At 46.4% G+C, this 24,354-nt stretch overlaps 1 protein-coding gene across 9 annotated transcripts in view; it reads left to right on the top strand.

Moving 5' to 3' along the window:
* ARSG (arylsulfatase G) overlaps window positions 1-24,354 on the top strand; it is a 1,970,563-nt gene that overhangs the window by 1,063,515 nt on the left and 882,694 nt on the right. The window lies entirely within an intron of this gene.

Here is a 24,354-nt window from a genome sequence, read left to right on the forward strand (position 1 = left end):
TTCTTCCCCCTGAGAGCAAATGGACAACAGCATTTTTAGTTCTTTGGAGACTATGGACTAGTAATGCAGGAAGACTAGTAAAGACTGAATTACAGTAGTAGTTGATACGAGCACAAAAAGTGTAACCCACTGCTACTTGCCTTCAGTAATGTTTTGTTACTATAAAAACACAAGATCAAAAGTAATATTGTTCTGTATTTTAATTGGTTGAACTGTAGACTCAGTATTGCTGCTTTTACTGAACAAACTGCTTCAATAAGGCTTGCTGATTTTCAGCGTTCACAGATTTTTACAAATAAATGCATCTAGAGTTCTAATTGTTTTTCCCGTAAATCGTTTTATTGAAAGCGGAGCATACATGAACCGCTCGACCAGTGTCCAGCCAATGGTTCTAAATTGTATTAACATTAAAAACATTTAACTTTAAATAGAAATTTAACACATAAGTTTTAACGACAGCACACCTTTTTGAGGAACATTACAGATGTACTTAGAAATCCTATCGGAGAACATGGACATACAGGGAAGCGTCGAGATCATTCCTATTGGCTCCACTTGTGCTAATCATGGAATAAGGGAAAGATTACACTCCTAAGGCTCGATGTATTAAGGCAGTTTGCAAACCAAAATGTGTATGTTGCAAACTGAATGGTTTGCGACCTGCTTTTCATTTTTCCAATGCGCCCGATGCAGTAGAAGTCGCAGGTCTCACAGTACATTATTTGTAACCATCTTTGAATGGCTGCGAACACAGGAGTGGGGTCATGTCAGGCCAGGGAGAGGAGATCGTCATATGTGCACGAACAATCCCTGCTTTAGGAAAATAAATCAGGCAGGGAAGACTTTTGAGAGGGGGAGATGTTTGGTCCGGGAGTAAGGGGAAAGCGTGCAGTAGTCTGTCATAGCTGGTAACATGGAGAATGAAGAATTCAGAAAGAAAAGACAGATTTCACAAAACCTATATGGAGATACGTCAGGTACAAATGTAGGCTGCCTTTTATATGATTTTGATTACTGCCCTGAATATCAAGTATTGAAATCTCAAAAAGTGTTAGTGTCATACCTTGATGGTGCAGTACTTGTACGACTCATGTTGCCTGCTGTTATTCTCCCAGGGTGGTGTCACTGAGTGGTGCTGCATCCCTCGAGTGGTTTTCTCACTCGGGCTCACAAGACATGTATGCTCCAGGAAGCAGGAAGTCTGCTCTGTCCAGGTCAGTGGAGGCCCACTCACAAGGCCCCATGAAGTTCCGGCAAACCATGCTATTGTCTCCACAGCAGTGGCTGGCCTTGGGGTTTTTCCGTTGTCCCGGCCCACCTCGATTACAACTTAAGAGGTGGAGAACTAGAAGATAGGCATGTGGAAATTGGGGTACAGGATTCTTATTGGTTGTCCTGTGCCTGCCACATTGGAGCATTGCCTAGTAAAGATTAGCGTGGTTTGCCTTATGCCTGTCCCAAATCCTAATGGTTTACAGTCTAGTATTTTACACCTTAACTTTCCAATCCAAGACTACACCAACCTCATTTGCTGTGAATGTCACTATCTGACTAGAGTCTCAGCAGAACACCTGCTGCAATAACACTCTGCATCGCTGTGTCCAAATTGCGCCTGGCCCCACCTAAGCAGAGGCTCTTTGTTACACTGAAGCACGTTATGCGCGACAAAAACATGATCCAGACGCTGACAGTTGGGGACTCTGTAACTCCACAACATGACACTCCCAAATGGTTTACTTGGGCAGCAAATAGTTAGTTTACAAAATGTGCACATTAACAAAAATCTTCTTTGAACATACTATGTTTTCCATGTTCCCAAGACGTGCCTGGTGCCCTTGCAAGTTCTAATGGCGTACCAGTTTGGCGGGGCGCACAATTTGGAAACCACTACACAGAGATACTGGACAGGTGAGAACATCCCAAAATTGAGAGTTGTACTGCTTATAGCAGTGAATGGAATGCAACAAGGACATTGTATTGCATGGTAGAACGACATGCAAGGGGCCCAAGAGCATGGTCTTGCCTGGGAAGGAGGAAGAAGCAAATATTCCAACTTGTATTCATCACAATGTTTACTCAGAAGGTGACATCACTGTTATAAGTTCATGTGCTGACAGAGACTACACCCTATATGGCACGTAATGCCCCTTATGACGATCAGACCTGCGGAAGAAACTTACTTTGGACTTGGCCACTTATATATTTTAGACCATTTCTCCAGTGACATTAGCATAATACTAGGCCTGAGATGACCTTGTCGGATGCGGTAGTATACCCTACCATGGACTGGGACGTCGGCCTGGTCTCCTTGAACAATCCACCATTGCCATTTCTTGAATTTGACAAACTGTTCAAGTGTTAAAACTGCGGTATGCTGTGGGCTTCCAAACCAGGTGGGTTGACCAGTGATGGAGCATGGTTTCTATTCTAGAAACTTGCTTGTATGCAATCCTCTCAAATAACATGTAACAACATAACCAACAAGTCTTGTAAATACTAACATTGCATTACATTCATCAATACTGTATCTAGGGGATGCTTGCCTATGTGTATTACTATCAAGTAACCCGAGTGTCTAAAAATGGCCGCCAAAAACGCGGGAAAGTCTCTGCGCATGCGTCTACTGCATCTACGTAGTATGACGTCTTCTGTCGCTTGGTGGGAAAACTTTGCAGCTGCGCAATAGCTTTAAAAATGACAGCTTGAAACTCACATGATAATGCACATACTATCGCTTAAACTAAACCTATAAGTTCTACTAAGCACTAATGCGAAAAGAATAAATAAGTAAATGGGGATTGAATAGGGATAAGTGGTATACAGTGAAATCATTTGTCACATTCTAACGTGTCTTTTTCTGACTTTATTATTAGTTCATGTTTGGGCCTCGGAGGGTGACTGAAATCCCTACCCCGCATGACCCGCGCGCACGCGCATAGAAACTTGCCGGAAACCAGGATGACACACTTGAATCACAGCCAAGGCCACATTAGGCGAAGACGCCTGGGAAAGTAAACCCCTGAATCGGAGGAAAGCAACAATTTTGAATAAAATGTATAACTTGTATATGAAATGCGGGTGGGAATAAAGCTATGGGAAAATAAATTAAGGGACGGAAACATAGAACAATAGTCCACAGTGAAATTATTACATTTAATATGGTGTGATGAACTCACCTCCTTGCCCTAACCAATCAGAATAGGGGAAAAACACAAATATTGAACCTTTGGGGTGGTACATGAATATAAAATAGTATAATTGAGGCAAGTTAGCTAGAGACTTTGTCAGACTTGTCAGATCCGTCATTCCGACTCGTCACCAACCCAACACGTATGCTGCTACAGATTCTGTCCGAGACGCTGTCTCAGACCCTGCTGCTGTTGTCAGAAACTCTGCTCGAGAAAACGAGATACATCTAGAAGGGAGTTTCCGGAAAAGGAACATCCGAGGAGAGTAGTGCCAGAGAGGGGTGCGACGCTGGCGTTGCACTCAGAAGCGGTCACCTTCCCAGATCCAAATATGCCCGATCCTCTGTCTCCATCCTGTCCTGGGTGATTCTATCTGGCCCATCTTTAAGGAGTTGGGTTCATCTATCACCTTAAGTAGATATAAATCTGTGAAACCTGTCTTTGTGCCGGCTCTCTCTCTCTTTCCAGGTACAGTCTTCATTGATCATTAATATTACTTTGCTATATTTGACCTTTATTTTACCTCTTGAGAGTCTTTATTTGATTCTGACGCACAGAAATGTATTGATTTAGATAAAGATTTTAAACTTTTTGAGTTTGTGGTTATTTCGAGTTCAAAGTTAAATGTCATTTTCTACCTTAAACTATCTCAGCAACCTGATTCATTGAGTAATGGATTTTTCAAGGAGGTCAAGTTGGTAAGACTTGGTAAAGGTAAATATCAAATTACAGGTAAAACTCAAAACTGATGACAACGGGGTTAACTAGCTTATCTGTGTGAATGTTTTGGGCCCAGGTGAGTCTTAGGTATTGTGTGTGTAACCCGAGCTGGTAACTCACGCTCCATCACTAGCCCAATAGCATCCAGGGTCATTGAAGAAGGAATTTCTTTACCCTGGCTAGTAGTCTCTGGGATAGCCGTAATGCACGGTTATCTACTGCTACAGGCACCCATTAAATCTTTACTGCCATTTACAGAAACAGAGACTTTTATAACATTTTATTTAGTACAAATTTTAGATCAATATGAAATGTACTGTTTTGACTTATTTCACAGAAATCACCATAAAAGTCAAGGGTTCGGGCTGGAGGATTCTTAGTCAGTCCCAATGTGAGATACAAAGTCTGCAGCTTTGAAGGGTGCCTCAGGGTGCGTCATTTTGCCTCTTGTTACAATATTTTAGCACTCTGAACAGTTCAAGGGTTATTCATTGTGATAAAAGTGCACAGTATAGCATTGATCCGTTGTTTCCTAAGAAGGTTCTCAAGCAGTAGGTTTTGCGTACAGCTCTCTGAACATCGCAGTGATTACGAAGAGTACAGTGATCTCAAGCAGGAGGTTTGGGTGCTACAACTCAATAGTGCCTGATGTTAAAGATTTGCTTATTTTGCCTCTTACTGTGACAGCGTTAAGGTGCTATATATGGTACTAACCCTTGCTAGACATGCCTTCTAATTACAGTTGTAATTATACTATTATACTGTATCTAGTCTTAATCTTCACACCACCCCTCATCAGCTTGTGTTGCATACCCAAGATACCATAGGAGCCTTTGAATGCGCCCGCCGCTTTCCACCATAGATGCAGTGTCCAACAGCTACAACGCATCCAAAACGCCTCGGCACGACTGATCCACGACATACCACGCCACAGCCACATCACCCCCCACTTGAGAAACCTGCACTGGCTCCCCGTCAACAAGAGGATATCCTTCAAGCTCCTCATCCACGCACACAAGGCACTCCACAAGACCGGCCCTGCCTACCTCAACAGTCGACTCTCCTTCTACATCCCCAATCGCCAGCTACGATCCACCGACCTCGCACTTGCCACCGTTCCGCGCATCCGAAGAACTACCACCGCCGCCAAAACATGGAACACCCTACCGCTGAGCTTACGACAGACCCAAGACCTGCTGACCTTCAGGAGAACACTCAAGACCTGGCTCTTCGATCAGTAGAACCTACGCACTGGCAGTCTTCCCCCACCCATAAGCTACCTGTGCGCATAACATCTGATACAGTGGGGATCGGAGGGTGGGGAGGCATCGGCCGCCCCCTGTTAATATTTGTGGACTCTGACCCCTGGGGGTGCCCGACAACCTACATTGGGCGGGAGCCTACAATGATCAGCAAGCATTAGTAAGATAGGTCAATGAGTTGAGCTCATGCTACAGAGACTTGGTGCTATCTCAATGTTTTTACTTATTCCTCAATAAGCGCCATCCCGGGCTTATACCGCAGAGGTTAATATCCCCAGAAACAAGATCTTTAAGTATGTAATTAGTGCAAGAGCCCCCTAACTGATGTTGTCTGTTCCCATTTAGTACTCTTTCTTTCTTTGTTTATTCCCTCTCACCTGAATCTCTCCCCTTACCTGCTACACCGCCTAACCCCCTGTCCTTTTGTGCCCTTTAACTAAGCACTCCTTTTCCCCTTGTTGGGTGAAGATCCAATATTTATACGCTGGAGTTTCAGCGAACCCACTGAGAGAGTCCACTGCGCCAATGGAGCCACTCACAGTAGAGGTATGGTATGGCACCCCTTGCCAAAGCACTCCCTCTCCCCTTTTTGGGGAAAGATCCAGTGTGTAGGCCTTGGAGTCTCAGAGTCCCCTCTGAGAGAGTCCACTGCGTATAGGGAGCCTCTTGCAACAGGGATGGGGAAATGATACCACTTCCCCTGGGATCACAGCTTACTGGACTTTGGACACAGCTTTGACTCGTCTACCGGTTTGTGTCCCCGGCACCCTCCCCCTCCTCTTTCCATGCTGTGTCACTCACCCTTCCCTCCTCTTTCCCTCCTCCATTCTCTGTATTCTGCTCCTACCACCCCGCTGAATCTCTCCCCTTGCCTGCTTTTTCCCTTACGTATATGTCCTTATGTTTTTTCTCGACCTTACATGTAACTATGTTTGCCAAGCTCTAATAACTGTGTAACCTTTGTAACGATGTAACTTGCAGCTATGTTCTGATGCTCATGTAAAGCGCTCTGATACCTCCGGGTCTAGCCAGCGCTATATAAAACCTTTAAAATCAATAAATAAGTAGCAGCCTTCTCCATCCCCCTCCCCCAGCGCCTTGAGACCCTCGCGGGTATGTAGTGCGCTTTACAAATGTTTGATTGATTGATTGAATAGGCAATACATGGGGCGTCGGCTGAGCTCCAAGTTGGCCGCTGTGAGAAGTTGGCCTGATGTATGATGTCACTAGTTCTAGTGTACACCTTATATCAGTCCAAATACCCTTATGGTGATTGGTTGTAAAGTCAACCTTATAGACCAGCTATCCTAGTGGTAGCATGGACAAGAGCAGTCTTAGGCTAAACTCTGAATGGCATGTGAAGCCAGCTGTGATACCATATATAATCCCTTGAATACCAAATGAAAGGACACCACAACAGATATATATATAAAATAAAGTGTATTTATTCTAGTCAAACCCTCAGCACTCTTTATGAGATTAGAGGTAAGTACAACACAGTCTTATTTAAGCATACATTAAGTCACACAGGTAAGTAATACAGTTAGGCCCTAGGGGCCACGCAAACCATATACTAAGTAAGTGGTATAAGAACCACTGTCACGGAAATAGAATAGGCCTAGGCCTAGGGAATCGCTGGGGCTACACTACACTAGCGTTAGTTAGGAAGTGGGAGGCCCACGGGATTCGTGTGCAGAGTGGAAACACTCACGCGTAATGCGTAAAAGTCAATAGCAATAGTACAGTTTAGAAAACGGTAGATTTAGGACACTTCCGGAGTAGCTAGGAAGTTGAGACTTGAAAACTAGACACTAGGATAGTCACTATCCTGATGAACACCGGAGTACCCAAGTTACCTAGCCCACAGGCTGCGGGTGCATAGGGGTGAAGATGCGTCGTTTTCGTCGTCGACTCCTATGGATGCCTGAAGAAAGATGCTGACAGGCAGTCAGTGAAGAGTGTCCGGTGGATCCCAAGGCTGGGATCAAGAAGAGAAGAAACCTGCAAGCAGAAGGGACAGAGTCAAGGTCACTAGCCAGTGACCACGTGGAACCAGGAAGGAACCAGGCGATGTCGTGAAGATTGCAGGTGAAGGTGAAGCTTGTCGCGGCAGCCAGGAGGACCAGGAAACGTTGAGGACGACCAGGACCAGGAGGCGAGCTGTCCCACAAAGGCTCTTGCTGTCGGCGGCGTCGAAGTTGGACTAGGACTCACCAAGCCTTGGCAAGCGGAACCCACGAAGAACGAAGGACTTGCTTCTGGTGCAGACCAGGAAGGTCTGGGGTGCTTCTTCTTTGCAGAGAAGCAGGAGCCAGTCTGGAGGAGCCAAACCAGCGCAGAAGATTTCAGGGTGCGTCGTCACAAAGGCCACTAGCCAGCGGGCAAGCAACCGGACAGACGCGGCAAGCAGGAAAATGCTGAAGGGCCCCACGCAGGACTCGTGGAGTGTGGGGGGCTGATCTTCGGTGCAGATGGTGCTTGGGGTTGGGGCTTCTCAATCCCCGGTGCACAACTTCGAGGGTACCTCAGAAGCTGCGCTTTAAGTTACTAGCCACTTTTTCCAGGTAGCCGGTCCCACGTCGCTCGTCGCCTCCACGGATCTCAGCTCTGCTGTAGATGTGGATCAGGGTCGGAGAAGTCTGGAAGTCAAGGCTCTGGTCAGGCTCTGCAGTCGGTTCCTCGTAGAACGTGGGCAAAGCAAAGGGTAGTCTCTTGATGGTGCCTGTTTGCACAGGGTAGCCACTCCTTGGCTACAAGGGAGATTCTTCAGTCTTCTTCTTTCGTCGAATGTCGAAGGTCCAGAGTTTCTGTTCAGTTTTGCAGGTTCAGGATAATCTAAAGTCTTGAGGCCCAACTCCTACTCTTATACTAATCTGGGGGGCTGGGATACCTGCTAGGTCACGCCTTATGGGTGGGACCTGGGAGGGGGGTGGTTACACCCACTTCCCTTTGTCCAGTTTCGCGCCAGAGCTGGGGCTGGAGTGCCCCAGCGCCGGTTTGAACTGGACTATGCAAGGAACACCTTGTGTGCCCCAGGCATGTCTCATTCCTTTCAGCCCACCCTGCCCCAATACACTAAAGGCTGTCTGGGGAGGTGCTAGCACCTCCCCAAGCAGGAAACCTATTGTCCAGGCCTCCCTGGCTGGGATCACTCCCAGCTGCAGGAGGTCAGACTTGTGTCGTGGCAGCAGCATCCATTTTGTGATGCTGAGGCTTTGGTCAGAGGCTAACAGTTGAAGTATGATTTTAACATGTCTTTCCCTCTAGAAGGGGGGAATAATATTCTCATGTCCAGAAATGGCATGGGGGTATTATTCCACAGTGTTAGACACCTTACACAACATGTTTCGATAAAGCCAAACCATAGTTACCATAACCGTCTAAGATTATAAGGTACTTTAAGAGTATATGGTAGGCTATATCATAGAACAGCTATAAGGACAAGGTTCCGAAAGCTGCAGACAGGCTCAGCTCATGCTAGAGCACCATCTCACATGTTACCAAGCACTCTGCCTCCAGGATTGTTAAGGCCTGCCATAGGAGTGACTGATAGGTACACATGTGTCTATATGTAAGTTAGGTATAGGAATACTACACCTAAGCAAGGGGTGATTACACGACCTTGCCCCAGCTGAGTGATCAGCCAGTTGTGTCAAAATGGAAGGCCAGGCCAGGGGTGGCATAATACATGCTGCAGCCCCTGGTAGGCCTAGGGTACACCTATGCCCTGGGTACCTAGGGTACACTGTACAGGGGCCAATAAGGTGATCCTATCCAAATGGGTTATGCACTTAAAGTACATAGTATTAATTTAGAGAGAGAACAGCAGGGCTGTGGGTCTGATTAGCAGGCCCACAGCCACATCTAAGTCGAAAACCAGTAAAGCAAAAGCAAAAAGTGGGGGTGAACATAGAAAGCAGACCCTACTCTCCTACAGCCGCCAAATAACGAGGCAGCTGCCTCCAACAATCCAAGTTATCTTAACCTAAAAACTGCTATTGCATATCTACATATGGTATTTCTGCGCTAGCTGTCGTAGCTGAATTGAGTACAGCCAGTGAGGCCGAAAAGAAGAGCTGCTAACATCAAAATTAGGCACCGTCGAGTGGGCACTGTCCAGTACGCTGGCCCCAGAGGATAGCGGGGCTAGGGATGTTTTTGATGAGACTGTGGTGGTTCGAGGAGTGGGGCCCCCTTGCAGGAATGCTACAGCAGGACACCTGTGGGCCCCAGATGCCAGGGCCTGCAGTAAAGACATAAGAGCAACCATTTGAGTGCAAGGAAGGTGCTGCAGGCCCTGGTGGTGGCAGGTTCTCGGGGCTTGGAGGGAGTGGTGGGTGGTCCATGAGAATCATTCGTGGATGGCTAAATGGTGGGCCCTGTGGAAGGTGCATTGCATTGAGCAAGCCTGGTGAGGGCACAACTCGTTCAATTTCTACTGCGCGTGAATTGCTAGCTCATGTAGTAATAAGGACCCCGAAAGAGAACACAGAATAAGTTCCCGCCATCAATACCTGTGCATTAAAGAAGCTAAGGGCAAGCAGAGGAAACATACTGGCAGATGAAGTCTGTGATATGGGGCAAGTTGTCTATCCAGCCATAGAGAGGCAGCTGCTGACATTTAAATTGGTTGACTGCATATGTTTTGACTTACAGACCAGCACTGTGAGAAACCAGCAAAGCCCTTAGGTTCAAGGGCAAAGCTCTCAATCGTGGTCCACTTTAAACTGTGTTTATAATGGACGACTACTGAGAGCTCTGGAGTTGAGGCTGAAGGCAGTGCACGTTTCTCACAGTTCCTATCAGTCAAAAAGCATTTTTAACTAAAAATAATAAAAAGCTTACTTACCACCTACCTTGTGTTCTTCTCCAGTCCCAGCAGTCTGTGGCTACAAGATCAAGGTCCCATAGTCAACTCTCCTAACCAATCAAGATTCTGCTATAATGCTGTTAATTATATTAATCAGCATGAAAGAAACGCCAGGATTGGTTGGAGCTGGCTGGCTCGGCGCTCATTCACACACTGGGTGCCTCTGTCTGCCTTCCACCCGGCTGTCTAACTTAGCTTGGGTTGGAGAGGTTTAAAGTGCAAATGTCGGGATGGCCATTGCAAGACAGTCGGCCAAACTGACATGCACACGTGGAGTGTCCGCAATACCACATTACTCCTACCTGTTGCTGCCAATCAGCAACAATGGCCCATCCCTGCCCTCACACTCAACTCGGGCTGGCAGCACTGAAAAATAAAATGTTAATCATTTTATTTTCACATGTGCTGCACTCTCAGTAATGAAGGGGGGTAAGCAGCTCTCCTTCACTCTAATGCAGTTGCTGCCGCTGCAGCCATAACAAAATCTTGTTGAACTCCAACGTCTTCGTTGTACTGATGCCCTGGTTGTGATGCACCTTACTTGAACTAAATCAACAAAGGCTAACACTTGAAGAAAGAATCAGAAGAGCACATTTAGGGTGTATCCCACACCTTCATGCTGAAATGAAAGTTGTAATACAGATGCTCACCAAACCCTATAGCCAATTTGAGCCACAATGGGGAAAACTGGCAACAAGCAGGCAAAACTTACATTTGATTGGTTAAAAGAAACTGTCAGAGGTGTGGACAACAAAAACTGGCAACAGGAAGAAACAGAAAATATACCCCGTAATGCATCAGGTGAGAGCGATCTACGTGTTATTTTAAATGGAATGATCAGTATCCTGAGGAGCATAGACAGTAAAATAGATTCACTGACCATCAGAGTTGATCAGCTGACAGGGTGAATAGACAAGCAAGAGGCCCGAATTGACCTAGCAGAAAGGGAGATCTAAGATGGCGGAGATGACTGCTCGACCAGAAATGAAAAGCTCATGACCATGGAGAAATTGTTGGAAACAATTAGAGTCAAGAATGAAGACCAAGAAACTAGGTCATGATAGAACAACCTGTGAATAGTGGGTGTGTTTGAATCTACAAACACTAGCACGATAGAGACATTTATTGAAAATATGATCACAGACCTCTTTGGCAGGGAAAGGTTTTCATGGGTCTTAACTGTGGAAAGAACACAAACGCTGCTAACTCTGAGACCGTTACCGGAAGCCCGGCCATATCCAATTATTGCTTGCCTACTCAATTTCAAAGAAAGAGGTACTGCTCTAAGGCTAGCACAAGACACTAGAGAGCTACAGCTCCAGGGCTGAATAATATTGTTGCATCCAGACTTCACAATAGCGGTGGAGGAAGTGAGGGGCAGCTTCACAAAATTTAGAAGAAACTCCGTAAGTATGCAGTGCTGTACCCTGTGAGCCTGTGTATGATGTGGGAGTACCAGTGACGGCTCCTCCACTAAGGCGGAAGAGTGTTGCCCTACTGCTTTATGAGCAGTTTAAAAAGGAAAAATAAAATGATAATGACGCAGTGTTATTATCATTCTATTTTTCCGTTCCTGCTTAGGTGCGTGGCGGGGCTGGCCAGGGCAGGGGCCAGAGGGAGGAGTGGTAAGCACACTCCTAAGTGCGCATGGCGGTTTGACAGGTTGTCTTGGGCCGAGGAGCCGAAGAGGCCCGATAGGCGGCAGCAAGCCTGCAGGTAAGTGTTTTTGTTATTTTCATTTACCCTCCCCCGCAACCCTTCTCCCACCCCGCCACCCCTGTTGATTAGCAGCCATCACTAGGGAGGACAAAGTAAAAATCTTTCCAGACCCACAAACAGCTAATGAATTCATGAAAAATAACATCTAGGAAATTAATGGCTTTGCACCAGGAGTCCAGAATCAGACATACCAGAGCCAGATAGATAAGTGGGATGCATACTAACTGGCTTAGTCTGGTACTGGCAGAAATACTAACTCTGTAAACTGGTAACATAATCTATAGGACATGAGAGATACAATCTAGAAAGACAAATGACCATAAACTCCAAGGTCCCAGTCAATAATGCAAATTAACGGGAAGACCCCAACCTATTCCATCATGCTGCAGATGAGTCAAAGAAGTGACAAATATTGCTATTGAATCTATATATCAATGCATAGTGAGTACATTAAACTTAAACAGAACAATGTTGCACGTCAGAACCCATCAGATGAAAACTTGTATAGAAAAATGTTTCATAGCAAAAAGAAGATGTAACTTCAAAATAGAATGTAATTAAATGCAATAGTGTAAATATTTGGGAAAAGAATGATGATGATGCACCTTTAATAGAAGGTAGCTGTCCCACTCTGCCCCCATTCTATGAGGAGAACGACGCGTCAGCACTCTGATCCCTAAATGGCATATGCCACATTCAGTGTTAGGATTGCTAAAGGGAGGGATTGATGTCACAAATTTTGGGAATGTCAGAGTGGGAGAATGTATGGTGGTCACTGGGGTTTCATGACAACAAATACAAGTTTATAAAACATGAACAGAAGTTAATATGTGAATTTGATACATAAATGGGTACCAACAATGAGAAATAAGACCTTTCAAACGACCACCTATGTTTAAAACACATGGACGTCTCTTAACTGGAGGCTCCTCACCTGGAATGTAAGGGTCTAAATGACACCCGTAAAGTCAGAAATGTCGCTGCGTACTTGCAGAGGCACACAACAGACTGCATTTTGATATGAGAATCTCATCTAGCCCCGACATACGAAAAAAATGAGAACAAATAGATTGGAGGGTGGAACATGACATTTTTCACTATAGAACTTCCACTCTAGAAGAGTAATCATTAGGATAAAAAGAGGAAAAACAGTATGAGTAATTAAAAAATAATTATAATGACAAGGATTGGAGATACTTAATAATACATTGTTCAGTAGGCCAACACATTATCCTGGTGAGCATCTGTGGCACGAACAATATTTGACACCTGTTTTATAACACAATGCATGCACTATGCACCAAGGCCGACACAATTACAATGATATGGGGTGGAGATTTCAACACCATATTAGATGCTGAACTACACAGACTTCAGCTAAAGGCATACACCTTTTTATAGAAGCAAATACAGCATGGTAATGATAAGGAGTTTACATTTTATTTATGATTCCATAGGATACACTCATGGATAAACTACTGGCTAGCATCCCAAGATATGTCATCTCATCAACAGTAAAACTGATCTATCGCATACTCTCTCAGAACATGGCCCCAAGCTATTCGAACTATTGCTTTCCACTCAAACACACCAAACTAGAACCTGGCACTTCTCTTCAGAAGCCCTTTAGAGAGGGATATAGTACACCAACTAAGGAACTGCAATATAAAGATACACTCACACAAGACGATGCAACTCTTCCAGCCATTCAAAGGTAATTAGCAGAGTTATTAGATGAAACAGACCAGAGGTAAAATACAAAGATGAGTACATAATGGCCAGACAGTATGGTGAAGCCAAGAGACATAGGAGAATGTTTACCAAAATGCTTAAACCATTTTAGGCAACGAACAATATTACCATGATAAAGCCTACCCATAGCATAAAATAAAAATGATACCTCACTTGTGTGGGCGTGGGATTCTCTGTAGGGAAATGTTAGGGTATCCATGCAAGCCACACCTCCCTGGACTCCCCCCAGGTGTCTAGTTTTCAGAAATGTGTCTGTTCGGTGGGTTTCCCTAGATGGCTGCGAAGCCTGGGACCAAAAACAAAGGTGACCCCTTGCAAAACCAGGTTTTTATGTAATAGATAATTTTGATGTCCCCACAATAAGTTTTGGGTCCTTGCCAGTCGTGGGTACTTGGCCCACCCACACAAATAAGGTGCCATTTTTATTGGGAGACTTGAGGGAACGCTGCGTGGTACGAAGTTTGTGTCAGCCCAGGCATCCTATAACATTCTCACACTGAAATGTGAGAACAATTTGATTTTTTTCAGCTAAATGTAAGGTTTGCAGGATATTATGGGTAGGAAAACTTTGGGGATCCATGCAAGTCACACTTCCCTAGACTCCTCAAGTGTCTAGTTTTCAGAAATATCTGGGTTTGGTAGATTTCACTCGATGGCCGCCGAGCCCAGGATCAAAAATGCAGATGACTCCCTCGCAAAATGAGGTCTTTTTGTAATCGATAACTTTGAAGTCTCTACATTACATTTTGGACCATTTCCTGTTGCGGGCACTAAGCCTACCCACACAAGTGAGGTACCATTTTTGTCAGGAGACTTGGGGGAATGCTGGGTGGGTGGAAGTTTGTTGCTTCCCATAGATTACAGAATGTTCCATCACAGAAATGTGAGGAAAACATGTTGTTATTTTACACAAAGTTTGAGGTGTGCAAGGGATTCTGGGTAACAGAACCTGGTGAGAGCCACACAAGTAACTCCATCCTGGATTCCCCAGGGTATATAGTTTTCAAAAATATACAGGTTTGGTAGGTTTTCCCTAGGTGTCAGCAGAGTTAAGGTCCAGAATCTACAGCTAGTGCATTGCAAAAAAAGGGTCAGAAAAATGTGATGTGTCCATGTTGCGTTTTAGGCCGTTTCCTGTTACGGGCACTAGGCCTACCCACATAAGTATGGTTACCATTTTTAGAGATTTAGGGTAATGCTGGGTGGGTGAAGGTTTGTGGCTCCACAAACTCCAGAACTTTCCATCATGGAAATGTGAGGAAAATGTATTTACATGTTGTTATTTTACACAAAGTATGAGGTTTGCAAATGATTCTGGGTAACAGAACCTGGTGAGAGCCACACAAGGCACCCCATCCTGGTTTCCCTTGTGTGTCTAGTTTTCAAACATGTATAGGTTTGCTTTGTTTCACTAGGTGCCAGCTGAGATAGGGTCTAAAAGCCAGACATTGGCACATTGCGAAAAAAGCGTAAATTTTCACTTGAAAATGTGATGTGTCCATTTTGCGTTTTGGGCTGTGTCCTGTCGCAGGCACTAGGTCTACCCACACAAGTGAGGTACCATTTTTACGGGAGACTTAAGGTAACACAGAATAGTAGAACAAGTGTTAATATCAATTGACTTTCTTTGCATTTTGTTCGCTGGTATGTGTTGTGGTCTCCATTGGTTCTGGCGGCAGGCGACCTTTGGGTGTCTCTTCTTATGGGAGGTAGCTACCCGGACAGGGCTTGCTCCTGGGGACTGCACTGCCAGGCGACCCTCCGATACTTCAGTGATTGTTACCCCTGGGTTGTTGCCGGTCCCTCGAGATCCAGGACACAGGGGAAAACGATGACGAAGGCAGCCCTGCCGCTGAATGACCACTCCTCGGAGGGTTGCTGCGCTCTGGCTGCCTCTGCAGCCGGACCCTGAGGAGGGACACCCAAGGCCCCGACAGAGCTACAAGGGGCCGGAGGATCGAAGGAGGACTCAGCACCAGAGACAAGCTGACGGGAGCATGCGGAGCACATCCCACATAACCCCTGACACTGGAATGACTGCTGGCGGGGGCCTGGAGTATTGTGAGGGCCGTTACTTGCGGTTGTTACTACTGATAGGCCATGGGCTCTGTGGAAAAGACATTGGGGATAGTGTACGTACCTACAGTAGATTGATCACCTGGTCCCCCCTGCATGATTGGAGCTCTCAAGGAGGTAGTGGAGCTACATTGGACCCCACGTGGACAGTGGTCCTCTTCCACTCCCTTTCAAGTGTTGTATTGCACTGCTTTGACCTTGCTACCTCCTTCCAGACACCTTCCATGCCCAGTGGGCACAGCTTGCTGGTGGTGAATGCCTAGTGGATCTCTTTGTAACTTTATAGCCGGTGGGTCTCGGGTATCCTTGATCTGAAGCACTGCTGGCAAGGCCCAGCATACGCTGCGATGGTGCAGAATACTCACTATGTATGGGAGGCTGCATGCCCAACCCTAGGTACCAAGCTCTGTTTGTGGTGCCCTATTTATCGCAGCCTTGATGAGGAAGGCACAGCTCAAACCGTCAGGGGTCCCACCTGACGCCGCTGATCCCACCAAGGCACAGTGGAGGATATCAATGACTTCGCCCAGACCGGGGACCGCATACGTCTCCAACTAAACAAGATTCTAGAGGCCATTGAAGATACTAAAACCACTCTACAGCAGGATATAGGCACGATGTCGATGGGCCTGGGCCTACTTCACATGGAACACCATAAGCTGGCAGACCGAGTCAAAGAGGTAGAAACTTCCATTACTGAACTCAGACCTGAATGCATCACACTTGCTGGTCTGGTGTCTGACGTAAAAGACAGAATACTGTTCCTTGAAAGGAGAGCAGAAGATGCTGAAGGTCGAAATTGACAGAACAATATTAGGGTGGTGGGCCTTCCAGAGAGAATCGAATAGGGTGAGATGGTGAGCTAGCTAGCGACCTGGTAACGAACGGAGGTGGCTGCTGGTTTACTCACCCCCTTTTTCAGGCCGGAATGAGCGCACCACGTACTGGCAGCACTACCGACCCTTGACCGGTGGTGGCTCGGTTGCTACTTTAACTTGACAGAGACATTATACTACAGAAGGCTCGTCTGATATCCCATATGTGGTGGAAAATGGGAGGGTCTATATATTCTTGGATTTCACAGTGGTGCAGGCTAGCCTGGCTTCTTTTTGGAGATCAAAAGCGCTCTCCCTGAAAAGGATATCCGATACTCCCTGCTGTTTCCGTGGAAACTCCAGATTGTTCTTGATGGCAGCACGCACTTCTGCGAAGACCCCAAATCCACCTGGACTCTCCATCCTGCACGCACACAGCCATCGGCGCCCAGGAGGAGGGTCGGGCACGCCCATGTTGGGCTCTAAGAGATGGCTCCAGGAGTGGCGCCTCGTCCTCACAAACTGAATTGGAACGGGCAGCTGCCTTGCAGGCGGTGGTGGACACTGTGCATGAGCATAGAAGAACTACTTAGGCGTACACTGCTTCAGACCTCAAATCAGCGCTCTCTGACCTCATGTCCTCACATAGGGATGACATTGGACTCCCAGCAGTTACGCCCCAGACGGCGGATTACTTGCTCTGATAACTTTTATTGTACAGGGCCCTGTAGTTCTGGCGGTTGTAAGTGGTTGGGGCGGGGGATGTGGGAGGTGGCTTCGGGGGCACCTTCATATGGTCCTGTACATTTCTTGTCCATGTTTTACCCTTGGCTGGTTTGATTGGTTGCTGGACAAATAATTGTACTGGCCATCATGTGTTAAGGGCTGAAATTTCATGGTCCTGGCTTGTTCCTCCCTGCCTGTACCTCACAGAGTGTCCCTTGCAGACTGACTGGGGGAGCTATTCATTTGGTAGCTGTTTGTAGTGTTTGGTTTTGATGGGCAGCGGTTTTCGTGCTGCCCTTAGGGAAGGGAGTATATATATATATATATGGAGGCCGTTCACGCCCCATTCTTCTTTCAGCTTTGGGAAGGGTGGGTTGGAGGCCCACGATGCCTTAACATACCTTAGTATGGCTGAAAAAGCCCTGACATTAATGTCTTGAAACATCAGGGGAATTGGTGCCGCCTTAAAGAGACATGGAATTCATAGGTACCTCTGTCTGTGGGTAGTGCAGGTCGCCATGCTTCAGAAGACTCACCTGGTGGGGGCAGAGATAGATTTATTGAAACGTCGATGGTGGGGCCAGCTCTATGGCACCTCCTACTCGGTATATGCCAGAGGGGTTTTAATATGGATTAGAGCTGGGACCCCTTTGAACGTACTCGCCCCATTATAGATAAGGAAGGTAGATTTTATCTCTGTAGAGGGCAGATCACTTGGGAAAGAAATTGCATTGGGATGCATCTATGCTCCAAATCAGGATCAGATTGTCTTTCTACACTCACTCTCCACTCACATGGTTGGCCTACTCGTTGACAATCTGCTGATAGGTGGTGACTTTAAATGGGTGCTGGATGTGTAACTGCACCGCTCGACCCCACCGCTGACAGGAACAGGGGTTGGCAAACTAGCGGGGAGGATACGAGATTAGCTTGAGCACTGGTAGAAAGTAGAGGGAGGAGCGGGACATCTCCTATTTTACCCATACCCACAAATTACACAGTCGAATAGATAGATTTGTGAGCTCTCAGGAGCTTACCCAATATGAAACATACTCTGACTATTTGGGCCGCACCCTGTCCGACCACAGGCCTGTGCTCCTGGGGTTGCCAACAATGAGGGAGCACCCGCATGTTCTTATGTGGCAGCTTAGTCTAGCCTCTCTAGAAGATATATGCTATCGCAACTCCCTGGCAGAGGTGATCTCAGACTATTTTGTTCAGAACCAGGGCACCGCATCCAGGAGTCTTATGGAATGGGAGACTTTCAAGGTGGTTACACGGGGTCGCTGTATCGGGCTGACGGTTGGTACCCAGGGAGAACTGGGTAGGGAGAGCCAAACACTGGAAGACAAATTGCAGGCCTTAGATAGGGCTCTGGGCACCCAAGCAGGAGTGCTGGAGGAACTCCAGGAGAAAAGAGAGTGGAATAAGGAATGCTATTACAATGCAAGTCGTTACGACGACGCGTTGTTACATCATATGCCATTACAACGCAAGTCGGTACAACGACTTGCTGTAGGGGGGCGCTGGAGTTTGGAATAGTATAATTTACTATTCCAACTCCAGTGTGTGCAACAGTAGGGAAGGTATTGGATTGAAAAGCCAACAAATCCCACACCTTCTGCCCCCTACAGCAAGTCGTTGTAATGACTTGCATTGTAATGGCATGTAATGTAACAACTTGCGGTGTTACAACTTGCGTTGTAAAGGTATTGCGATGTAATGCCTGCGTTTTAATGGATGTTTTCCAGTATAAGTCCACCTTAAGAGACAATATGCTTCTGAAGTTCATGAGGAGGAGGGTACGGCAGGACGGCTGCTAGCATGGCTGTTAGATTTGGGGATCTCTAGTTGGCAGAGGTAGGTACCTTTGACCAAGTAGGGGCCCTTGCGTCTAGTCAGGGTAAGGGGGTACACTCCTAAAATAACCCCTGCCTACCCCCTTGGTAGCTTGGCACGAGCAGACAGGCTTATCTCAGAGGCAGTGTGTAAAGCATTTGTGAACACATACAGTAACCAAGTGACAACACTACAGATGGACACCACACAAGTTGTGTATTAAAAATAAGTATTCTTTATATAGATTTAACACAAGACCACAAATGACAAAAATCCACAATACTGTACTAAAAATGGTAGAATTAGCTTAGTTCTCTGTAGATGTTAAAATGCGACACTTTGAGTTCAATGTACCTTAAGATGCGTAACGCTATACAACGAAAGTGTTGCAGGGAAGGTGATGTGCCGGTTCCTTACACGCAAGAACAGTGATGCGTCGGGCCCCTACTGCTACGTAGGGGATGCGTTGGTTCTTCTCTGCGAGGGGAGGTGAAGCGTCGGTTTCTTACTGCACTTCCGTGTTGATGCGGCACGCAACGCTGTGATGCGATGAAGATCCGGTACAATGTTACAAAGATGGCGTCTTCTTCTTGATGTGACACGATGCGTGCATCCCCGACGGCCGTGCGGTGACTCAACAATACTTCTGAGCCACGACAGGCCCTGCGACACGCTTCTCGGTGATGCGGCGGCATCTGATGCGTCGTCGATCCTCTTCTCCGGCGATGCGAGACGCCTCAGCGATGCGACAGCCGTGCGGTGACTCAACAATTCTTCTGAGCCGTGACAGGCCCTGTGACATGCTTCTCGGTGATGCGGCGGTGTCAGATGCGACGTCGATCCTCTTCTCTGGCGATGCGAGGCGCTTCGGTGGTCCTGCAGTGACTCAACGATTCTTCTCAGCCGCGACAGGCCCTGCGACATGCTTCCCAGTGATGCGGCGGTGTCTGATCCGGTGGCGATCCTCTTCTCCGGTGATGCGAGGAACATCGGAAGCGATGCGTCAACTTGCAGTGGTGGCGACACGTTTCTCCGTTGATGCGGCGACTTCTTCGGGGATGCGGCGACAGCGGCTGCGGCGGCGACACGCTTCTTCTTAGTGAGTCGCGCTTCCAGCTCCTTGCCACACGCAGTCCTTCAGAAAGCCCCGCACAATAGCAGGCACTTCCAAAAGAACTCTTGGGAAGCTGGTGGGTGAAGTCTGTTGTCCCTGAGACTTCAGCAGGGGGCAAGCTCTCTCTCAAGCCCTTGGAGATCCTTTCCAAGTTGATGAAAGTACACACAAAGTTCCTCTCTCCTTTCTTTGGCAGTTTAGGCAACCACTGCAGGCCAATCCCCCAGCAGCACTTCAGCTTAGGAATAGTCACTCCTCAGTCTCTCTGGTTCCTCTCCTCAGAAAAGGTTTCTTCTTATTTCCCAAAGTGATCTAAAGTTCTTGGGTTTGGGTCCCAATATTTATACTCTGTTCTCTGAAGGCAGAGAGGCCTTTGCCTAGTCCAAACCAGTTCTGGTCAGACCTGGAGCACTTTGTTGACAAGACTCCTTCTTTCCTTTCACAGTGCAGGGCAGGGACATCAGACGCACCACAGGAGGTGGAGCCAGCATTTTGGAGGGAAGGCACAGCCCTATTCAGGTCCCAGGTGCAACTCCTCCCACCCATCTACATACAGATCTCGCTATTCAGCCCTGTGCTGACTCACCCTGTCTCCTGGAATCCCCCAGCCCATGTCACTCAAACTCCAGACAAGGAATACACAACCTAGCAGAGGCAGGCTTGGATGGTTACACAAGAAAATACCAACTTTCTAAAAGTGGTATTTTTAAACACAGAATGTTAAAACCAACTTCACTAAAAGATGCACTTTATCATTCTGAGTTCAGGCATACTAAACTCGAATTTCTACCTAGTTCCCTGAGTCAGTTAGGATTATAAGATGTAATAATCAAACTGCCCATTCTGGCCTATGGGGAACAGGTAGCCTTGCAATAGTGAAAAATGAAAATGGCTGTAATTCACTATTAGGACATGCCACACACACCAGGGCATGTCCTACCTTATACTTACAATGCACCCTGCCCTTTGGCCTACCATAGGGGTGTCTAATATGAAGAAAATGGAAGGTTTAGGGGCTGGCAAGTGGGTGCACTTGCCCAGTCAGCATGGCAGTAAGAGACTGCACACAGGCTCTGCAATGGCAGACTTGATACACACTTTTACAGGCTGCTTCTGTGGGTGGCACAACCAGTGTGCAAGCCCACCAGCAGTATTTGGTTTACAAGCCCTGGGCACTCCTGGTGCACTGTACTAGGGTCTGACAGGTAAACCAAACTAGCCAATCATGGAATCACTAATCCATACATCAATTTACCATAGAGAGCACTTGCACTGTGGCACTGGATAGCAGTGGCACAGTGCCCAAAGCATCTAACACCAGCAAAAACACATGAGGCAGCAGCAGAAAATGGAAGGGAGACCCACGCCAAGGTGCCAGGTCTAACAATGGCTTATTAGACCAGACTTTGAGGGGCCTCTATCACACACATATGACAGGGGGATGGCCAGTCTCTGCATTCACCGACTGCTATTAATAGTGAGTTCTTTGAATATTATAAAAGCCTGTATGCTGCCCTGCACCCCTCCCTGTGGACTCACAATTAACTTTCTTAGCGACTATATCTCTGAATACTCTATCTGAGGAATGTCGTAAGGATCTGGGGGTGCCTATAAGAGAACAGGCGATCCAGACAGCGATTAAAAATATGGCCAGGGGCAAAACACTGGGACCCTATGGCCTCCCGGCTGAGTTTATGCGACTTAGGTTGGGACTTCGACCCTACGGTTAGTGAAGATGTATGCGGATTCATGGTGGCTTGGCACACTCACGGAATCCACTAACAATGCTGTGGTCATTCCACCTCCCAAGGTCAAGACACAAGGAGTGCGGGTTTCTGAGTTTCACCATCTGATTATGTTAACCCTAGACTTTTAAGATCCTTAGCAAGGTGTTGGCTCTCCGCTTGCTTCCTCATATGAAGCCTCTCATTCATGAAGACCAAGGTTTTATCCCTACCCATAACACTTCCTAGAACCTTAAGCGGCTATACCAAGTGATGCATTAACCTGCAGCTCTTGAAAACCTAGATGCGCTGCTGATGTCGGTAGACCTAGAAAAGGCGTTTGACACAGTACGATGTGACTATCTTTTCAAAGTAATGTTAATGATGGGCCTGAGAGAGAACTGGGTTAAATAGGTCCGGCTATTTAACTCTGCCCTGACGGCTCGGGTCAAAATGGGCACCACAGACTCCCCTTAATATGAAGTCTGTAGAGGCACGAGACAGGGGTGCCCGCTATTGTTTGCCCTGGCCAGCGAACCCCTAGAAGAGCTATTTAGATGAGAAAGCTGGGGCTCCGGCATAACAGTCCAAGGGCACAAACATATCATCTACCTCTATGCAGATGATATCCTTATTTACCCGTGGGGAGGGACGGAACGCAGGGTATCATGGTATCCTTCAGCAACCTCTGGAAGAGGGTGGTTTGGGCGTTCCAGACTTTGAACTATATTTTCTGGCTTTCCAGCTCCAGTGGATTGCATGGTGGCTTGACCGAGCAGATGGGGGTGATCGGGCCCCTGGCACACATGGAGACCTTATTGGCTGGGCTGCTTAGTCCATTAACAATTTTCCAATGCCCGGGGGATGATACTTTCTGTAGCATTGAAATACTGGTGCAGATGCGTCTCAAGGAAGACAGGAAGACAGGGATGCAGTTGTATGCACCTGCGCTGCCCTTGGTTGGCCTCCCTCACGGTTAGCCCATTACTCACTACCATCGTTCCATGTGGAATGTCTGTTTGAGAATGTATATAGAGATTCCATGAAAAGGCAGTTGAACTGGGCAGTCGATGGCTGAGGTGAATAAACCCTGCTTACCTTATTCTCCTGTGTACCTGTGTCTTCTTCTTCCATTGAAGACACTACATTTTATTGGCGACGATCTTGGGAGTCTACTCTACCACCTCAACATCCAGCGCGCTCTGCCAGTGTCCTCTAGCGATCGGAAAGATCCGAATCGTTACTCTCCTCCAGCGGCAGTTTTGATTTAAGAAGAAAGAGAAGTTTATACTTCTCCAGCGGCAGTTACCCATCCTCTGAACTGAATGGGAAGAAGGTGAGGAGATTTGAGGGAGGGGTGGACAAACGCACTGATCTGCGTTCCAGTGACACCATCTCAGCAGTTTATTCTCAAGGCTGCGTTCCAGCGATGTCATCCCTTTGTTTCCATCACAGTGCATGCGGTATGAATTACCTTCTCTGTTCTCCGCTCCAGTGCGCATGCCTCGAGTTTTGTTAGCACTGCTCTACATTCGGATGACGTCAGTGCTACTTTGTTTCTACAGGACATTCCTGAAGCGCCTGACGTCGGTGCTAGTTCCTTTGTTCTGCGCATGTATTAGCTTGTCTATTTTCTACCAGCTTATCAATGACTGGAAAGTTTTAATTTTTGTTTTTATGTATTGAAAGAAACAAGTTTTGATCACAAAAGAAAAGATACATAATTTTGAGGAGACCTTTGGACTTATTGTGAGGATTGTTTAAATTTTCATGCATATGGCTTTTCTTTCTTGTATATGATTCACACGATAATACATTGTATGTAAACAGTGCAAGTTGGCCCATCAACTTTATTATTAAAAAAAAAAACTATTAAAAAAAAAATGTACTAATATACTCAGTTGAATTTTTTTTTCTTTTTGTTAATGATAATTGATACATCTAAATAACCTAATTCAGTGACTTTTGTGATACAGTTCAGTTGTATTTTATATCAACATGCAGAATGTTACGCAACTTCCATTGTTTTTTTTAAGAAGTCCAGGTGAGCCAAGTATAAAATGGCAAAAATTGAAAAAAAAAAATTGTGAACTACGCCAGGGTTTGAGGGACAAACCTAAGTGCGGAACGCAAACATTCCTTATTACTTCATTGTCTAGGAGGTGAAGGTCAAGAAGTTCTTGAACACTTACCTGAACTCAGTGCCGCTGAGCAGAGAAACTTAAATGAATATGAGATATGTGTGCTACAGTTAGATCGTCATTATCTTCCACGTTTAAGCACTATTATGGAAAGATATCATTTTGGACTACGTGAGCAAAAAAAAGATGAATCGTTAGAAGAATTTGTTTCAGCTTTACGGAAACTAGCCTCATTGTGCAAGTTTGGGGGTGCTACAGAAGAAAGAATAAGAGATCAATTTGTATTAAAATGTGCTCATGATAACATTAGAAAGGAACTATGGTTAAAAGATGAACCACCGTTAGATGAGGTCATTACGATCGCAAAACAAGTTGAACACATGATGAAATGTGTCGACGAATTGAGTG

The sequence above is a fragment of the Triturus cristatus genome, chromosome 7, assembly GCF_964204655.1.
Source record: "Triturus cristatus chromosome 7, aTriCri1.1, whole genome shotgun sequence".
NCBI classification, from domain to species: Eukaryota; Metazoa; Chordata; class Amphibia; order Caudata; family Salamandridae; genus Triturus; species Triturus cristatus.